Source organism: Ranitomeya imitator, chromosome 5 (genome assembly GCF_032444005.1).
Source record: "Ranitomeya imitator isolate aRanImi1 chromosome 5, aRanImi1.pri, whole genome shotgun sequence".
Classification (NCBI taxonomy): Eukaryota; Metazoa; Chordata; class Amphibia; order Anura; family Dendrobatidae; genus Ranitomeya; species Ranitomeya imitator.
Genome location: NC_091286.1, coordinates 333,558,495 through 333,576,462, shown reverse-complemented (window position 1 = coordinate 333,576,462; position 17,968 = coordinate 333,558,495). Strand labels below are relative to the sequence as shown.

The following is a 17,968-nucleotide window of genomic DNA, read 5'->3' as shown; positions in this document are numbered from 1 at the left end:
CCCACCAAAGCTCTCATCCCAGGCAAGGAGGGCATCAGTCAAAGAGGCACCAAAGAGACCAAAGGTAACCCTGAAGGAGTGACAGATTTCCCAAGCAGAAACTGGAGTACCTGTCCAATATAACCACAATAAGCCTTATACATCATAGAGGTGGCCTTTAGGGAAGAGTGGGCAGAAAAAAAGCTGTTACTTATACGCAAAAATTGTAAGGCTTGTTTTGAGTTTGCCAAAAGACATGTGGGAAGCTCCCCAAATGTATGGAGGAAGGTGCTGTTTTCAGATGAGACCAAAATTTTACTTTTTGGCCATTAACATAAAAGCTATGTCTGGCACCAAACCATCACAGCTCATCACTCCAATAACACCATCCCCACAGTGAAACATGGTGGTGGCAGCATCATGCTGTTGGGATGTTTTTCGGAAGAAGGAACAGTGAAAAAGGTCCGAGTCGAATGGAGGATTGATGGTGAGAAATACAGGGGCATTCTTGAGGAAAACCTGTTTCAGTCTGTCAGTGATTTGAGACTGGCATGGAGGTGCATCTTGCGATAAGACAAAGCAACATCAGAGTGGTTTAAACTGAAACATGTAAATGTTTTGGAGTGGCCTAGTCAAAGGCCAGACTTTAATCTGTAGTCAGACATGAAGATTGCTCTTCACTAGAGGAAACCATCTAACTTGAAGGATCTGGAGCACTTTTGCCTCGATGAATGGGCAAAAATTCCAGTGGCAAGATGTGAAAAGCTCAGAGACTTATCCAAAGCGACTTGCGGTTGTAATTGCCTCAACAAGAGGGTCTACAATGTACTGACTTTAGGGGGGCTAATAGTTATGCACACTGAAGTTTTCAGCTATTCTGTCCTATATGTCGTTTGCTTCACACTAAAAAGAAAAAAAAACGGTCACAGTTGTAGGCATGTTTTCTCCATGAACTGATGCAAACCATACAAAAAAAAAAAAGGTGGAATTCCAAGTTGTCATTTAGTAAACCGCAAAAAAAAAAAAAAGCCAAGGGGGTTAATAGGTGCATACTTTCATAAGCCACTGTATAGGCATATATATATATATATATATATATATATATATATATATATATATATATATATATATATATATATATATATATATATATCAGCAATCCTAGGAGATCCAAATAATTGTTTTATTCTTCTATATAATCCAATATGCTTCTATTTCCATTCTGCACAATCTTCTAGTTATAATAACAATGGATGTTTTCAATCTGGTTGCTATGGCTATGTGCCCAGGGGCATGTATATACATACGTGCAAGTACAATTTGTCCTCTAGTCTATACAGACAAATAAACCCTATTACATTATTGAAGCGTACTAAGTACACAAGTGAATCAATTGCATTATAGAGATAAAAGTATAAACATGTCCCTGGCAAAAAAAGATTAAAACTTTTTTTTATCATTTGGAATTATTACAAAGTCATTTATCTTTTTTAGTTCATGACAAGCAAACAATAGGTCTTACACCTCAGATCAGGTATGGGGAACAAGGGCATCTATTGTCAGGCTGAGGTAGGTCAATCACAACATTCTCCGCAGAGCAGCAGTTAACCTTCCTTTTAATTGTCTTATTTTGAATAGGGTGAATGGGGGGTGATTTGAATTTTATTTTTTTTAATAGTTTTAAAAACCTTTTTTACTTGCTTCATTAGTTCCCATGGGAGACCAGAATCTGCGATCAGGAATGCTCACTTGTTATGAGCGCTGACCGCGGGGTAGTGCTCATAGCTATCCAGCAATGGCAACCACAGGTGTCTGCTACAGACCCCAGGTTGTCGTGTCATCTGACATGGAGGCTAACGGGCAGGATTAGTGACGCGCTTCCGGTTACGATTGTGTTAAATGCCGCTGACAGCGGCATTTAACATGTTAACAGTGGCGTGTGCCTCTTAATGAATCATGAGTGTGTGATTCCAACACAGCCCCTCATCAAGAATGTAAAAAAACTTGCTGGGGTTGATGAATTAGGGCCTAAGGCTACTTTCACACTAGCGTTAACTGCAATCCGTCACAATGCGTCGTTTTGCAGAAAAAACGCATCCTGCAAAAGTGCTTGCAGGATGCGTTTTTTCCCCATAGACTTGTATTGACGACGCATTGCGACGGATTGCCACACGTCGCATCCGTCGTGCGACGGATGCGTCGTGCTTTGGCGGACCGTTGGGAGCAAAAAACTCTACATGTATAGTCTATGGCCCCGCTGGCACATATGTCCGAATCGCGTTTGGCGGGGGTGTTCAGAAGCAAGCCCCGACAGGGCCACTGAACAAGTGCCTTAAGATGTGAACAGGAAATTTGTACCTTTTTATTGTGCATGCAAAAACAAACCACAGAGCAGCTGGCATGAAGCTACAACCAATTTTATATGGTTCCAATATGAAAAGGGTTTTTTTTTAACCACATGAATGGATTTACAGATTTAAGAAACACAAAATAAGCAAAAATAAAATGCAGAACAAACACTGGTGGAAAACAAAACATGAAAGAAAGCGTCTGGCGTGTTTCAGGCAGCCGCAAGTAAACAATGATACCAGGCAATAGGATCAGCCAGCGGGATATCTGACAGCCTCAACTGCTGGCACTTCATTGTCTAAAGGTACCGTCACACTAGACGATATCGCTAGCGATCCGTGACGTTGCAGCGTCCTCGCTAGCGATATCGTCCAGTGTGACAGGCAGCAGCGATCAGGCCCCTGCTGGGAGATCGCTGGTCGGGGAAGAAAGTCCAGAACTTTGTTTCGTCGCTGGACTCCCCGTAGACATCGCTGAATCGGCGTGTGTGACACCGATTCAGCGATGTCTTCGCTGGTAACCAGGGTAAACATCGGGTAACTAAGCGCAGGGCCGCGCTTAGTAACCCGATGTTTACCCTGGTTACCATCCTAAAAGTAAAAAAAACAAACACTACATACTTACCTACCGCTGTCTGTCCTCCAGCGCTGTGCTCTGCACTCCTCCTGTACTGGCTGTGAGCGCCGGTCAGCCGGAAAGCAGAGCGGTGACGTCACCGCTCTGCTTTCTGGCTGCCTGGCGCTCACAGCCAGACCAGAGAAGCAGAGCGCCGAGGACAGACAGCGGTAGGTAAGTATGTAGCGTTTGTTTTTTTACTTTTTAGGATGGTAACCAGGGTAAACATCGGGTTACTAAGCGCGGCCCTGCGCTTAGTTACCCGATGTTTACCCTGGTTACCGGGGACCTCGGGATCGTTGGTCGCTGGAGAGCTGTCTGTGTGACAGCTCTCCAGCGACCAAACAGCGACGCTGCAGCGATCCGGATCGTTGTCGGTATCGCTGCAGCGTCGCTATGTGTGACGGTACCTTTACTTCTAGTTCTGGGAACAATGTGTTCTTAACATTTTGATAAATAAGCCATATCTCTGCTTATCTATTAACATATTTAGAGCTATTCACATCGTTATCTGAGAAGGAAACACAAAATTACTCATCCAGAGCTTTTTTTTTTTCCTCACACTGGTAAGTGTTCATTGCTTACTTCCATTAATGCACCATTAACCTTCTACTATTGTGTCAGGTCAAACTTGGAGAACATTAGAAATGTTGGTATGAAGAAAGCTTATAAAACAAAATGCAGTGAGAATCATAATATTTATTTTACCCATTACTCAGATAAGGAAGAAAAAAAACAAACTTTAAAATGAAGAGAAGGCAAAGCTACTGAACTGATAAGATACTAATTAAGTGAACAACTTGTGGTAGGGTCACACATATGGACTACTTCAGATTTTATCCAAATCATTAAAAAGGGTAAAGTCACTATGAAAATCTGTAGCAAGGCAATTATTACTAAAAGCGGCCGTCTGGTCTGGGAACAAAAGTCTGCACTCTATGTGGTGCACACCCGTCACTATTCCCCAACATGCCAAATGCGAGTGGGCGGTAACCTGACCTCATATATGCAATTTGCATACTTGAGAACTCGTGCCGCTTAAACACATCTGGCTTCTCTAAATTCACTTCTTTTCAGAGAAGCCAAAAGAGTATAGTCGTCATGAGACCTCTAGTCTGCAAATCACATGTATGCAATCGCAGTGGAAATCTTGGGAAATCTTGACAGCATGTATACCGCATACAGTCATCATTCGGCAGGGACTGCGCAGATTTTTGTCCCAAAACAGAAAAATCCCTTTAAAAGATGCACTTCAGATTAATTAAATCTGCTTATTGTTTTTATTATGGCATGTGGATAATTACTTTCCAGTAATTTGCTTTCCTGAAACCCATGACAGCACACATGAGAGAGAGTTGGATCTGCCCCCATTACTGGACAGGAAGCACAGAGCACAAAATAAAAAGGCAATGCCTGTTTCCTGCTTCATTGTGGTTTCCAAGAAATCAAGTAGGACTCACCCAAATTACAATCATTATTCTTGTTATTATTTATACAAGTCCCTGTATGCATAGCTCCTTATCCCCATCCTTGTATGCATGGCTCCTTATCCCCTATCCTTGCATGCATGTCACCCCATTCCTGTCCTTGCATGCATGGTTCCTATAAAAAAAAATCCTACTTACCTTCCCTACGTGCCCTCGCTGCATCTCGTTCCATGTCAGCAGCTCTTCTGGCCGTGTCAACTGCTCATTAAGGTAATGAATATTCACCTCTCTAATCAAATTTGCAGACTATGCAAAGATAGGAGACATAGCTAAGGGTACCGTCACACTAAAATGACGCTGCAGCGATACGACAACGATGTCGATCGCTGCAGCGTCGCTGTTTGGTCGATGGAGAGCTGTCACACAGACAGCTCTCCAGCGACCAACGATCCCAAAGTCCCCTGGTAACCAGGGTAAACATCGGGTTACTAAGCGCAGGGCCGTGCTTAGTAACCCGATGTTTACCCTGGTTACCAGCGTAAACGTAAAAAAAAAAAAACACTACATACTTACATTCCTGTCGCGTCCCTCGGCGCTGTGCTTCTCTGCACTGACAATGAGCGCCGGACAGCCGGAAAGCACAGCGGTGACGTCACCGCTGTACTTTACGGCTGGCCGGCGCTCACCAGTCAGTGCGGGAAGCTGAAGGCGAGGGACATGACCAGACACCGGGAATGTAAGTACGTAGTGTTTTTTTTTTTTTTACATTTACACTGGTAACCAGGGTAAATATCGGGTTACTAAGCGCGGCCCTGCGCTTAGTAACCCGATGTTTACCCTGGTTACCAGTGAAGACATCGCTGAATCGGCGTCACACACGCCGATTGAGCGATGTCAGCGGAAGATCCAGCAACGAAATAAAGTTTCAAACGATCTGCTACGACGTACGATTCTCAGTGGGGTCCCTGATCGCAGTAGCGTGTCAGACGCAGCGAGATCGTAAGCATACCGCTGGAACGTCACGGATCGTGCCGTCCTAGCGATCAAAGTGCCACTGTGTGACGGTACCCTAACACTAGAGAAGACAAAGAAAGGATTCAGTATGGTCAAGATAAGCTTGAACAAAGGGCAGCGACTAATAGAATGGTATTTAACAGGGAGAAATGCAAAATCCTACATCTGGGCAAGAAAAACGAAAATTACATCTACAGAATGGTAGGAATAGAACTAAGCAACAGCACATGTGAAAAAGACTTGGGTATACTAATAGATCACAGACTGCATATGACTCAACAGTGTGATGCAGCAGCAAAAAAAGGCAAACTCGGTTCTGGGATTAGGAGAAGCATAGAGTCCAGATCACGTGAAGTAATTTTCCCTCTCTAAAACATATAAAAAACCTGGAGCAAGTTCAGAGAAGAGCAAGTTCAGGATGGTGAGCAGACTGCAAACTTTGTCTTACGAGGAACGGTTAACAGATCTGGAAATATTTAGCCAGCAAAAAAAAAAGGCTAAGTGCAGACTTAATAGCGGTCTACAAAAATGAGGGGATGTCACAGTGTAGACTCAGTGTTCCCCAAGTCCGGTCCTCAAGAGCCACCAAACAGGTCATGTTTTCAGCATTTCCTTAGTATTGCACAGGTGATAATTGCATCACCTGGACAGGCAAGAATTCCATCACCTACGCAATACTAAGGAAATCCTGAAAACATAACCTGTTGGTGGGTCTTGAGGACCGGAGTTGGGGAACACCGGTGTAGAGGGATCATAATTATTCTCATTTGCACATGGAAACACGAGAAGCAATGGAATGAAAGAAATGGAGAAGACAGATTAGATATTAGAAACAACTTTTTTTCAGTGAGGGTTGTCAATGAGAGGAACTGGCTACTGCTAGAGATAGAGTCTTCAAACGGAGGCTGGACAGACATTTGTCTGAGGTGGTTTAGTGAATCCTGAATTGAGCAGGGGGTTTGCTACTATGACTCTGGATGTCCCTTGCAACTCTAACATTCTATTATTCTATGAACTAAACTAAGTAAAAAAAAAAGAAGGGGTCTAAGATATTCAATAGAAAGAAGAAACATTCATTTAGCGATGATATAATTGATCTTATCTAGTGGTGCAGTGATCATATTGACACCACAAGTGCCTCACAGAATTTTATACCATTTATATAATTTTGAGCGGTGAAGAAATAAAAAAATACATTTTTACCACTAAAATTGTTTCTATTTTTTTCTAAAGGCTAATAGGAATTTTTTTTTTTTTTACAAAAAACTGAGGTCCATTGTTTCCCTGACTGCACCAATCTCCTACATGTAATCGGGAAATATTTTTCATTAACAGTGCAATGCTCAGAAGGGAAGGAGCGACAGATTTTACTGTTATGATTTGCAGGTTTCATGACTCAACCTGACACTGCCTGTAGGTTACTGAGCAGAATCCTGATGACAGGTTCCCTTTAATGGAATTAATTCTGCTTGAAATTGTGTCCATCATTTGCAAATTATTGTTTGATCATATCATGAAAATATAAGATCTTAAAATAAAGTCCCTTTAATGCAGGTTAAAGAATCATCTTATTGGTAACTAGATGGTGGCCCGATTCTAACGCATCGGGTATTCTAGAATATGCATCTCCACGTAGTATATTGCCCAGTCACGTAGTATATTGCCCAGCGACATAGTATATTGCCCAGCCACGTAGTATATTGCCCAGCCACGTAGTATATTGCACAGCGACGTAGTATATTGCACAGCGACGTAGTATACAGCACAGACACGTAGTATATTGCCCAGTCACGTAGTATATTGCACAGCGACGTAGTATACAGCACAGACACGTAGTATATTGCCCAGTCACGTAGTATATTGGCCAGTCATGTAGTATATTGGCCAGTCATGTAGTATATTGCCCAGACACGTATGTAACAGGTTAAAAAAAGAGTTAAAATAAAAAATAAACATATATTCACCTTCCGAAGGCCCCTTCTAGTCCTGGCGCCTGTGTGCGGTGCACGCGGCAGCTTCCGGTCCCAGGGTTGGTATGAGCGCAGGACCTGTGATGATGTCGCGGTCACATGACCGTGACGTCACGGCAGGTCCTTCTCGCATAGCATCCTTGGCACCGGAACCTGCCGCTTGCACTGCCGAGGACAGGGCGCAACGTCGGAGGGTGAGAAAAACGTTTTTTTTTTTAAATTATTATTTGTAACATTGGATCGTTTTACTATTGATGCTGCATGCGTTACAATGCGGTCCATTAACGCTGGCATTAACCCTGTGTGAGGGATGACTGGAGGGGAGTATGGAGCGGGCACTGACTGCGGGGAGGAAGGAGCGGCCATTTTGCCGGCAGACTGTGCCCGTCGCTGATTGGTCGTGTAAATGGTCTTGGGCGTTTTGCCACGACCAATCAGCGACTTGTATTTCCATGACAGACAGAGGCCGCGACCACTGAATATCCGTGACAGACAGACAGAAGGACAGACAGAAAAACGGAAGTGACCCTTAGACAATTATATAGTAGTAACATAGTAACATAGTAAGACCGAAAAAAGACATTTGTCCATCCAGTTCAGCCTATATTCCATCATAATAAATACCCAGATCTACGTCCTTCTACAGAACCTAATAATTGTATGATACAATATTGTTCTGCTCCAGGAAGACATCCAGGCCTCTCTTGAACCCCTCGACTGAGTTCGCCATCACCACCTCCTCAGGCAAGCAATTCCAGATTCTCACTGCCCTAACAGTAAAGAATCCTCTTCTATGTTGGTGGAAAAACCTTCTCTCCTCCAGACGCAAAGAATGCCCCCTTGTGCCCGTCACCTTCCTTGGTATAAACAGATCCTCAGCGAGATATTTGTATTGTCCCCTTATATACTTATACATGGTTATTAGATCGCCCCTCAGTCGTCTTTTTTCTAGACTAAATAATCCTAATTTCGCTAATCTATCTGGGTATTGTAGTTCTCCCATCCCCTTTATTAATTTTGTTGCCCTCCTTTGTACTCTCTCTAGTTCCATTATATCCTTCCTGAGCACCGGTGCCCAAAACTGGACACAGTACTCCATGTGCGGTCTAACTAGGGATTTGTACAGAGGCAGTATAATGCTCTCATCATGTGTATCCAGACCTCTTTTAATGCACCCCATGATCCTGTTTATAAGTAGATAAGTAATCTAATCTCTGATGCGAAGCTGTAAAATTGATTTGTGAGGGAAAAAGCCATTGAATGAAGGTATGATCTTCGAAATCATAAGGCATTCATTCCACAGGAGCCACCATTTTATTTTATATACATATGATCTCTTGCAGAAAGAATTGTTGGTAAGTTAGGATAATGCTTATTCACACTAAATATCTGCAACTAAATATGTTCTGTGGAGGTTTCTGCATCATCTGCATTTTTGTTTTGCATGTTTTTTTGATAGCCCCATTCAAATGAATGGCACAATGCAAAAATGAATGGAAAAATGCGTTGACCCTAACACAGTACAAAACTCAGAACATGATCTACAGTTTGCCGATATGCTTCATGAAAGCAAACAATCGACTTTGTTGCTATAGTTTTGATTGAATAACCTAATTACATACAAAAATAAACAGATACATGTAAATCTAGAAGACATGCCGAACTGTGCAAAAGTTTTAGGCAGGTGTGTAAACATGTTGCAAAGTAAGAAGACTTCAAAATAGAAGTGTTAATAGTTTATTTACTGTATTTTTCTGACAATAAGACGCACTGGACTATAAGACACATCCCAAATTTTGGGGTGGAAAATAGGCAAAAAAAGAATTTTATAAGATTGGAGTCCGTCTTGTAGTATAAATTTAACCTCTTTCTGACCTCGGACGGGATATTACGTCCGAGGTCAGATACCGCACTTTGATGCAGGGCTCCGGCGGTGAGCCCGCATCAAAGCCGGGACATGTCAGCTGTTTTGAACAGCTGACATGTGCCCGCAATAGCAATGGGTGGTATCGCGATCCACCTGCTGCTATTAACTAGCTAAATGCTGCTGTCAAACGCTGAAAGCAGCATTTAACCGCGCTTCTGGCCGGGCGGCCGGAAATGAGCGCATCGCCGACCCCGTCACATGATCGGGGGTCAGCGATGCTTCTGCATTTTAACCATAGAGGTCCTTGAGACCTCTATGGTTACTGATGCCGGCCTGCTGTGAGCGCTCCCTGTGGTCGGCGCTCATAGCACACCTGCATTTCTGCTGCATAGCAGCGGCGATCGAGCTGTGCCAGCTTCTAGCCTCCCATGGAGGCTATTGAAGCATGGCAAAAGTAAAAAAAATGTGAAAAAAAAAAATTAAAAAAAATATAAAAGTTTAACCCCTTTACCCCCAAGGGTGGTTTGCACGTTAATGACCGGGCCAATTTTTACAATTCTGACCACTGTCCCTTTGTCAGGTTATAACTCTGGAACGCTTCAACGGATCCCAGTGATTCTGACAATGTTTTCTCGTGACATATTGTACTTCATGACAATGGTAAAAATTCTTTGATAGTACCTGCGTTTATTTGTGAAAAAAATGGAAATTTGGCGAAAATTATGAAAATTTCGCAATTTTCCAACTTTGAATTTTTATGCAATTAAATCACAGAGATATGTCACACAAAATACTTAATAAGTAACATTTCCCACATGTCTACTTTACATCAGCACAATTTTGGAACCAAAATTTTTTTTGTTAGGGAGTTATAAGGGTTAAAAGTTGACCAGCAATTTCTCATTTCTACAACACCATTTTTTTTTAGGGACCACATCTCATTTGAAGTCATTTTGAGGGGTCTTGTTGTGAGTTCTGTTTTTGGGCTCCCTCTGGTGGTTACTGATGGTACTGGGTGACTTGTGTTCTCTGCGGTCTCTGGTGTCCACCTGTTCCATCAGGTTATGGGAGTTTCCTATTTAACCTGGCCTTTTTGTCATTTCCTCGCCGGCTATCAATGTAATCAGCGTGTCTTTTTACCTCTGCTCCCTGCGTCTGTTATCTTCAGGACAGGCTAAGTTTTGATTTTCCTGTTCCACGTTTTGCTTTATTTTTGTCTTAGTCCAGCTTGCTGATATGTGATTCCTTGCTGCTGGTTGCTCTAGTGGGCTGAAATTACTCCTCATGTTCCATGAGTTGGCACATGAGTTTCAAGTAATTTCAGGATGGTTTTTTGAAGGGTTTTTCGCTGACAGCGCAGTTCACTTTTGTATCCTCTGCTATCTAGCTTTAGCGGGCCTCATTTTTGCTGATTCTATTTTCATAACTACGTATGTGCTTTCCTCTCATTTCACCGTTATTACATGTGGGGGGCTGCTATTTCTGTGGGGTGTTTCTCTGGAGGCAAGTGAGGTCTGTGTTTCTTCTAATAGGGGAAGTTAATCCTTCGGCTGGCGCGAGACGTCTAGGAATCATCGTAGGCATGTTCCCCGGCTACTGCTAGTTGTGTGTTTAGGTTCAAAATCGCGGTCAGCTCAGGTTCCATCACCCTAGAGCTTGTTTTGTTTTTGTGCATGTCCTTTTGTGATCCCCTGCCATTGGGATCATGACAGGGTCTATATGATAGAAAATACCCAAGTGTGACACCATTCTAAAAACTACACCCCTCAAGGTGCTCAAAACCATATTCAAGAAGTTTATTAACCCTTCTGGTGTTTCACAGGAATTTTTTGAATGTTTAAATAAAAATGAACATTTAACTTTTTTTCACAAAAAATTTAATTCAGCTCCAATTTGTTTTATTTTACCAAGGGTAACAGGAGAAAATGGACCCCAAAAGTTGTTGTACAATTTGTCCTGAGTACGCCGATACCCCATATGTGGGGGTAAACCACTGTTTGGGCGCATGGCAAAGCTCGGAAGCGAAGGAGCGCCATTTGACTTTTCAATGCAAAATTGACTGGAATTGAGATGGGACGCCATGTTTCGTTTGGAGAGCCCCTGATGTGCCTAAACATTGAAACCCCCCACAAGTGACATCATTTTGGAAAGTAGACCCCCTAAGGAACTTATCTAGAGGTGTGGTGAGCACTTTGACCCACCAAGTGCTTCACAGAAGTTTATAATGTAGAACCGTAAAAATAAAAAATCATATTTTTTCACAGAAATTATCTTTTCGCCCCCAATTTTTTATTTTCCCAAGGGTAAGAGAAGAAATTGGACCCCAAAAGTTGTTGTACAATTTGTCCTGAGTACGCCGATACCCCATATGTGCGGGTAAACCACTGTTTGGGCGGATGGGAGAGATCGGAAGGGAAGGAGCGCCGTTTGACTTTTCAATGCAAAATTGACAGGAATTGAGATGGGACGCCATGTTGCGTTTGGAGAGCCACTGATGTGCCTAAACATTGAAACCCCCCACAAGTGACACCATTTTGGAAAGTAGACCCCCTAAGGAACTTATCTAGAGGTGTGGTGAGCACTTTGACCCACCAAGTGCTTCACAGAAGTTTATAATGCAGAGCCGTAAAAATAAAACAAAAAATTTTTCCCACAAAAATTATTTTTTTAGCCCCCAGTTTTGTATTTTCCCGAGGGTAACAGGAGAAATTGGACCCCAAAATTTGTTGTCCAATTTGTCCTGAGTGCGCTGATACCCCATATGAGGGGGGAAACCACTGTTTGGGCGCATGGGAGGGCTCGGAAGGGAAGGAGCTCCATTTGGAATGCAGACTTAGATGGAATGGTCTGCAGGTGTCACATTGCATTTGCAGAGCCCCTAATGTACCGAAACAGTAGAAACCCCCCACAAGTGACACCATTTTGGAAACTAGACCCCCCTAAGGAACTCATCTAGATGTGTTGTGTGAGCTTTGAACCCCCAAGTGTTTCACTACAGTTTGTAATGCAGAGCCGTGAAAATTAAAAAAAAAATCTTTCCCACCAAAATAATTTTTTAGCCCCCAGTTTTGTATTTTCCCGAGGGTAAGAGGAGAAATTTGACCCCAAAAGTTGTTGTCCAATTTGTCCTGAGTACGCTGATACCCCATATGTTGGGGGGAACCACCGTTTGGGCGCATGGGAGGGCTCGGAAGGGAAGGAGTGCCATTTGGAATGCAGACTTAGATGGAATGGTCTGCAGGCGTCACATTGCGTTTGCAGAACCCCTAATGTACCTAAACAGTAGAAATCCCCCACAAGTGACCCCATATTGGAAACTAGACCCCCCATGGAACTTATCTAGATGTGTTGTGAGAACTTTGAACCCCCAAGTGTTTCACTACAGTTTATAACGTAGAGCCGTGAAAATAAAAAAATCTTTTTTTTCCCACAAAAATTATTTTTTAGCCCCCAGTTTTGTATTTTCCCAAGGGTAACAGGAGAAATTGGACCCAAAAAGTTGTTGTCCTATTTGTCCTGAGTACACTGATACCCCATATGTTGGGGTAAACCCCTGTTTGGGCACACGGGAGAGCTCGGAAGGGAAGAAGCACTGTTTTACTTTTTCAACGCAGAATTGGCTGGAATTGAGATCGGACGCCATGTCGCGTTTGGAGAGCCCCTGATGTGCCTAAACAGTGGAAACCCCCCAATTATAACTGAAACCCTAATCCAAACACACCCCTAACCCTAATCCCAACAGTAACCCTAACCACACCTCTAACCCTGACACACCCCTATCCCTAATCCCAACCCTATTCCCAACTGAAAATGTAATCTAAACCCTAACCTTAACTTTAGCCCCAACCCTAACTGTAGCCTTAACCCTAGCCCTAGCCCTAACCATAACCCTAACCCTAGCCCTAACCCTAGCCCTAACCCTAACCCTAATGGAAAAATGGAAATAAAAACATTTTTTAAATTTTTCCCTAACTAAGGGGGTGATGAAGGGGGGTTTGATTTACATTTATAGCGGTGTTTTTAGCGGATTTTTATGATTGGCAGCCGTCACACACTGAAAGACGCTTTCTATTGCAAAAAATATTTTTTGCGTTACCACATTTTGAGAGCTATAATTTTTCCATATTTTGGTTCACAGAGTCATGTGAGGTCTTGTTTTTTGCGGGACGAGTTGACGTTTTTATTGGTAACATTTTCGGGCACGTTACATTTTTTGATCGCTTTTTATTCCGATTTTTGTGAGGCAGAATGACCAAAAACCAGCTATTCATGAATTTCTTTTGGGGGAGGCGTTTATACCGTTCCGCGTTTGGTAAAATTGATAAAACAGTTTTATTCTTCGGGTCAGTACGATTACAGCGACACCTCATTTATATCTTTTTTTTTATGTTTTGGCGCTTTTATACGATAAAAACTATTTAATAGAAAAAATAATTATTTTTGCATCGCTTTATTCTCAGGACTATAACTTTTTTTTTATTTTGCTGATGATGCTGTATGGCGTCTCGTTTTTTGCGGGACAAGATGACGCTTTCAGCGGTATCATGGTTATTTATATCTGTCTTTTTGATCGCGTGTTATTCCACTTTTTGTTCGGCGGAATTATAATAAAGCGTTGTTTTTTGCCTCTTTTTTTTTTTTTTTTTTCTTACGGTGTTTACTGAAGGGGTTAACTAGTGGGCCAGTTTTATAGGTCGGGCTGTTACGGACGCGGCGATACTAAATATGTGTACTTTTATTGTTTTTTTTTTTATTTAGATAAAGAAATGTATTTAGGGGAATAATATTTTTTTTTATTTATTTTTTTTTACACATTTTGAAAAAATTTTTTTTACTTTTTTACATTGTCCCAGGGGGGGACATCACAGATCAGTGATCTGACAGTGTGCATAGCACTCTGTCAGATCACTGATCTGACATGCAGCGCTGCAGCCTTCACAGTGCCTGCTCTGAGCAGGCTCTGTGAAGCCACCTCACTCCCTGCAGGACCCGGATCCGCGGCCATCTTGGATCCGGGCCTGGAACAAGCAGGGAGGGAGGTAAGACCCTCGCAGCAACGCGATCACATCGCGTTGCTGCGGGGGGCTCAGGGAAGCCCGCAGGGAGCCCCCTCCCTGCGTGATGCTTCCCTGCATCGCCGGCACATCGCGATCATCTTTGATCGCGGTGTGCCAGGGGTTAATGTGCCGGGGGCTGTCCGTGACCGCTCCTGGCACATAGTGCCGGATGTCAGCTGCGATAGGCAGCTGACACCCGGCCGCGCTCCCCCCGTGAGCGCCGCCGATCGCGCTGGACGTACTATCCCGTCCGTGGTCATAGGGGCCCACCCCACCTCGACGGGATAGTACGTCCGATGTCAGAAAGGGGTTAAATCACCCCCCTTTCGCCCCATTCAAAATAAATCAATAAAAAAAAAATCAAACCTACACATATTTGCTATTGTCGCGTTCAGAATCGTCCAATCTATAAAATAAAACAAAGGATTAACCTGATCGCTAAACGGCGTAGCGAGAAAAAGATTTGAAACGCCAGAATTACATTTTTTTGGACGCCGCAACATTGCATTAAAATGCAATAACGGGTGATCAAAAGAACGTATCTGCACCAAAATGCTATCATTAAAAATGCCAGCGCAGCACGCAAAAAATAAGCCCTCACCCGACCCCAGATCATGAAAAATGGAGACGCTACGGGTATCGAAAAATGGCGCAATTTTTTTTTTTTTTCGCAAAGTTTGGAATTTTTTTTCACCACTTAGATAAAGGAGAACCTAGACATGTTAGGTGTCTATGAACTCATAATTACCTGGAGAATCATAATGGCTGTTCAGTTTTAGCATTTGGAGAACCTAGTAAAAAAGCCAGTCAAAAAACAAGTGTGGGATTGCACTTTTTTTGCAATTTCACAGCACTTGGAATTTTTTTCCCGTTTTCTAGTACACGACATGCTAAAACCAATTATGTTGTTCAAAAGTACAACTCGTCCCGCAAAAAATAAGCCCTCACATGGCCATATTGACGGAAAAATAAAGTTATGGCTCTGGGAAGAAGGGGAGCAAAAAGCGAGCATGGAAAAACGGAAAATCCCAAGGTCATGAAGGGGTTAAAGTATCTTTCCTGGGGATTGGTGGAAGTGGAGTGGGTCACAGAAGGTATGGTCCCTTCTTCAGGAGACTGGTGGTGGTAGAAGTGTGGCAATGCAGCTTGCCTTGGGTGGGGTATCCCAGCTGTACGATGCTGCGGGCCCGCCGGTATCGTCAGTTCGGCAGAGCAAGGTAAGTTGGATGGAGCCGTCTGTGGCGGCAAAAGCGCCTCAGGCAGACAGTGGCAGAAGTATGCCGATGCTACGGCCCAGTATCGCAGTTGAGCAGAGCAGAATACATCACTGGTTTCCCGGCGGCCAATTTCCTGAAGTTGGAGGCAGCACGTGAGCAGATTCTGTGCATGAGTGGCCTCTGGCGGCAATTTCCCTGAAGCCCACAGAATGAGGAAAATGGCGGCTGGAGGCAGCGCGTGTGCAGACTGAGATCTCGGCTGGGTCAAGATCCCAATCTGTGCACGTGCTGCTGGAGGTGGCCCCCAGCTTCAGGAAGATAGCCAACGGGAAACCAATGATGTACTTTTTAAATACTTTTAAAAACATTTTTTTTTAACTTTTGGAATGCTTCAATAGTCTCCATAGGAGTCTAGAAGCTGCCATAACCTGATCGGCTCTGCTACATACAAGTGATGATTAGATCACCTGTATGTAGCAGAATTACTCACAAGCTATGAGCACCGACCACTGAGCGGTGCTCCTAGCAATCCGGCAGTGAGAACCATAGAGGTCTGCAGGAGACCTCTGGCTGTCATGCCAACCCATCGGTGACCAGCAACAACGTGACGGGGTCACCGATGGGCGATTTTCCATAGCGATTGCCGAAAGCACATGTTAATGCTGCTGTCAGAGTTTGACAGCGGCATTTAACGGGTTAACAGTCGCGGGTGGATCGCGACATGTCAGCTGTTCAATACAGCTGACATGTGCAGGCAAAGATGTGGGCTCAGTGCCAGAGCCCAAATCAAAGGGGGGGAGGGACACTACATGCGCCGTACACGTACAATGCATGTCGTGAAGGGATTAAAAGCAACAAAACATCAATTCCTCTAGGCACATTTGAAAAACTAGCAGATATTTTACTTGGGGCACAGTGGCTAGAACTGCAGCCTTGCAGCACTGGGGTTCTGGGTTCAAATCCCACAAAGGACAACATCTGCAAGGAGTTTATGTTCTCTCCGTGTTTGCGTGGGTTTCCTCTGAATTCTCTGGTATTCTCCCAAACTCCAAAAACATACTGATAGGGAATCAAGATTGTGAGCCCCAGTGGCGACAGTGTCGATACTATCTGTAAAGCGCTGCGCAATTAATGGTGCTATATAAGTGAGTAAAATAAATACTCAGGTCTCTTTATCAGGCATAGAATAACACAAAATCTTAAGAGTCACATATTTATGTACAACAGGACACAGGAATAGTGATGAGCGAGTATACTCATTGTTCTGGTTTTCCCGAGCACACTCGGGTGGTCTCCGAGTATTTGTTAGTGCTCTGAGATTTAGTTTTTTTGCGTAATTTATGGCTGCTAGCCAGTCTGAGTACATGTGGGGGTTGCCTGGTTGCTAGGGAATCCCCACATGTATTCAAGCAGTCTAGCAGCCATAAATCAAGCATTACAAAAGTAATTTCTTGTCTATGATGATGTGCTCAGGGATACAAAAAATGTTTGGCCACGGATCTATTCTTAAATTGGGTGGCAATGAGAATACTTAGTTTTTCTAAAGCTTTTGCCCTGTCTCCCCTACATATAGACTACAGTTGGACATTTGGTATTTATAATTAAGTACACTTAATTAGATGTAATGCAGCTGGAAGTACCTGGGATTTTGTAGTTCTTGTGTGAGTTGGGGATCTTTACCTTGCTCTTGGTCATTATAAATTGACAGGTTTTATATTTTTTGGGTTGCAAGGAAAGGTTCTTGTAGCTGTTGGAGAAGACAGGGAGCTTCTGACAATGATTATTATTTATTTATATAGCACCATTGATTCCATGGTGCTGTACATGAGAAGGGGTTACATACAAATTACAGATATCACTTGCAGCAAACAAAGCTAACAATGACGGACTGATACAGAGGGGCGAGGACCCTATAGACAATAGGTTGAGGGTTGCAGCAGCTCCGGTGTTGGTGAGGCGGTAGCTCCGATAATGGTGCTTATTAGATTTTGGTGGATGCTTAACACACATAAGTGGGGGGTCTGGAAATATGGATTGTAATCGGGCATATTTTTGTAATAAAGGTTGTAGTTTCCATGCAGCTCCTCCAGATTTGGATTGTAGGTGACTAGTAGAGGCAGCCAGTTGCTTTCTTGTTCAGTTTTGCAATGTAGGAGAGGGTTCCTTGATATTCTGGTGGCTCTTTCAAACTGGTTTTCAATTGTTCTTGGATGACAACCCTGATTCATAAAGGTCTTTCTAAGGCCACAAAGTGGTTTGTCGCTATTCATAGGGTTGGATCCCTGATCACAGTATCCCTGATCACAGCATTATGGACATAACATTACTGGTTTAAAAGGCACCTTCAAAATCACAGAGACAGAAAAATTTGGCAGTACAAACATATGTCAACCTTTGACACAGTCAGTACAGGAATGAACACTTTAAGAGGGTAGCGAAGACTGGGTATACCACAACTAAACAGGATAACATG

At 43.2% G+C, this 17,968-nt stretch overlaps 1 protein-coding gene across 1 annotated transcript in view; it reads right to left on the bottom strand.

The window, feature by feature from the left end:
• RNGTT (RNA guanylyltransferase and 5'-phosphatase) overlaps positions 1–17,968 on the bottom strand; it is a 576,238-nt gene that overhangs the window by 204,055 nt on the left and 354,215 nt on the right. The gene's annotated exons all lie outside the window — the stretch shown is intronic.